Below are 3,099 nucleotides of genomic sequence, written 5' to 3' on the forward strand. Positions count from 1 at the left end.
GGAAGCATCTAACGAAGTCACTATATCCACCTGACTATCCAATAAAGGTCGAGAGCCATGATTCACCTCTACAAACTCCACAACATATCAAAACTTGTTGTAGATCATTTTCATACTATCACCTTTTGAGAGGGTTGATGCCCGAGCACCCTCATCTCGATGCTGCGAAGTTCTATGAGAAGGTTTATTCTGCTCTTTTTTGTCTTTTTTCTTGATGTGATGAGAAGTTTTTTTATGTTTGTTACAGGTGAATCAAGATCTCACCCAAACCGATCTCCGTGATACAATAAGGAACCCGGAAATAGCTCACAGATTTAAGCACCCACAATAGAAATTAGAAAATAATTTCCATAAAGTGGTGATACTTCTGATAGAAACTTCAGGCTTGAATTGTAATTTGCCAAAAACTCTGCTGGTTTCCCAGGTCAAAGTGTGTCAGGCTTGCCTGCCACTATCACTGAGCGCACTTCTTTAAGAATGGAGTTTCCAAGAAAATTGAACACATTAAGTCCAGAGTTTTCTGAAAAGAAACAAGACCATAAGAAAACGAGTGAAAAAAGAAAAAGGCATTTGGAAAGCTTACCAGATGCTACGATATCCAACATGAATTTACAATCTTGAGCAATATGCACCTCAACCTGTTTATAGTCTTCCTCTGGCTTGTCTGCAGCTCCTCCACCCACCAAGTCTTTGGAAGAATTCCCAGGAAAAATCCTGGAGACACACAATTGTGATATGAAAAGCCTCTTCAGCTCCAGCAGTGTCGTCAATAGCCACATAAGCACGTAGACACGCCTTTCCAGCCTTTCTCGTCACGCCTTTCCAGCCTCGTTTTAATACACTTCTCCAAGTTTTCTCTCAGGGAGGCATTGGCATTCTGGATCCTCTTTTCTATGGTTTTGATAAACGGTGACAAGAAAGATAAGTGTCACCTTTTCTGAAAAATAGAACTTCACCTGGACGTGGGCAACATAGAACTTTAGACAATTCATCTCACTCGCAATTCGCTCCAACAATCAACTCCTCAGGTCGTCACCACTGTTGTCGACTGGATCCAGAGATCCTTCACTGCCACTCACTAGATTTCTATTGGAAATTCTATTTTCCTTGAGCTCCAGCAAGAGCTTCTCGATCTGCAAGCAAGCTAGGAGTTGACACCATCGCGCATGGTGACGAGCTTACCTTGCAGCTCTTGCAATGGTGTGAGCATCCGGAGCACAGCACCGTCCACATCCACGAGCTGCGTGCTGAGGCGCACGAAATCGTTGTAATCCCTGTTGATGAGATCGACGAGCTCGTTCTTGAGCACTGCAAGGTGACTGTGCAGCTCGCCATGCAGCGCCTCGAGCAGCATGAAGCTGTGCAGGCTAGTCAAAACCCTGAAAAATAAAACTCGAGTTTGTGTGTAAACAGAGCACACTAAAATAAACAAATTTGTGAGCTTCGAAGTGGATTTGTTTAAGTCTACTACATAAGTAGTGAGAATGTTTCTAAGCTCTGTAGCAGCAACATGAGGCTCCGGTCACCAGCCTTGTGGTTGATTAGTCATTGGCTCAGGCTCAATGTCTATTTCTCCTATGTTGGAGTTGCAATAACATAACTGTTTTGAGGAAGAGTTCATTCTACAGAAAAGCTCAATCAGGTGGGATTCTTAATGGACCAGCAGTCTCAAAAGGCCAATAGTACATCATCAAAGACTTAGGATACTACAAGCTTCTGTGGTTGGTTATACCATTTCCAAGTGCAAATGGAATTGAATTGAGAGAAGCATTTAACTTTTACTTGTTGTTTTTGAGGATGGTATGTGAGAAAAGTTTCAGATTGCTTAAAGGTCATTGGAGGATGTTTAGGAAGCTAGTTGAAGTTGAGACCATCACTCAGCTAACAGTTGCCATAAAAACAGCTTGCATTTTGCATAACTTCATTATTGGTATAGGTGAGGATCTCCAACTCGAATATCTAGAGACCTTGCTTCACTATTCATGATTTCTTGCATGACAATTGAGTAATCCTTGTCGTTGTTGTAATAATCATTTGCAAAAGCATTTCTAGGAAGCTCAACTTTGAAATGTGTGTAGTCAATTGCACCACAGCAATTTGGGAAGCCATGAAGACTCTTGAAACTTATTTTTACTGCTGATAGATCTACTGGCCACACAAGAAATTGTCTTAAATGCTGGAATAGGAAACTTCTGACAATACTTTTGGACAGTTGCTTTAGAAACACTGAAATGCTCTACTAAACTAGCAAAAGATAAAGCAATGGCAACTTGCTTACCAACATGAACATATCTAGATGGAATGTTTCTCAAACTTAGAGGTGGTGCTATTTGCATTGATGGAGTAACAAATTCATAGATTGTCATGAACTATTCCTTAAAAACTCTGAAGAACTCTCTCCACCTTGTTGGATTTTGCATTTCAAACTTGTCCACCCAATGACAAGACCTTGGTTTGATATAGAAATCTCCCTCTTGAAATAAGTTCAATTGCAACGAATTCCCAACTACTGCCAAGCACATGTGATAATACACTAGCACTGATTGTTGTTGAAGAGCAACTTCAAGCCTCTCATCCTCAAGATATTTTCTAAGACACTTTCTAGATCTTTTATAAGCAACAACCAACTGTTCATCCCATATGAACCCTAATGATGTAGCATTAATCAATGACAAATCAGCATTGACTTAACTTGATTTTAAAATATTCTAGAATAATCTAACATAGATGATGGTTACATGTACCGTCATTTTATCACCGTCAGCAGACTGTGACAGTCACATGTGCAGCATCTATAAAGCCATTAAAGATTGGCCTTTAGTCGGGGGCGGAAAGTTTGTTTTTAAGGCGGGGGGAGAAATTTCCAGGTAATAAAAGGGTGAAAAAACGGCCCCCAAAAGCACCAAAGGATTATACCCAGACAACGGTGGCTAGGGTTAACAGGATCTGAGACTATGGAGGAGATTGTAGAGTTCATCGAAGACATAGATGGAGCAGAAGGTTGCGAGTTCTATCTTAACGATGGTAGAGTGGCAGTAAATGATGTTCTCCAGGAGTTCTTGGCTGTTTCTATCATTGTGAAGCTCAATGGGCAAGGCA

General features: G+C 40.9%; 1 pseudogene; it reads right to left on the bottom strand.

Moving 5' to 3' along the window:
• Positions 1-314: 314 nt before the first annotated feature.
• On the bottom strand, positions 315-1,549 carry LOC9648505 (annotated as a pseudogene).
• Between the last annotated feature and the right edge of the window lie 1,550 nt (positions 1,550-3,099).

The sequence above is a fragment of the Selaginella moellendorffii genome, unplaced genomic scaffold, assembly GCF_000143415.4.
Source record: "Selaginella moellendorffii unplaced genomic scaffold, v1.0 SELMOscaffold_247, whole genome shotgun sequence".
Taxonomy (NCBI): Eukaryota; Viridiplantae; Streptophyta; class Lycopodiopsida; order Selaginellales; family Selaginellaceae; genus Selaginella; species Selaginella moellendorffii.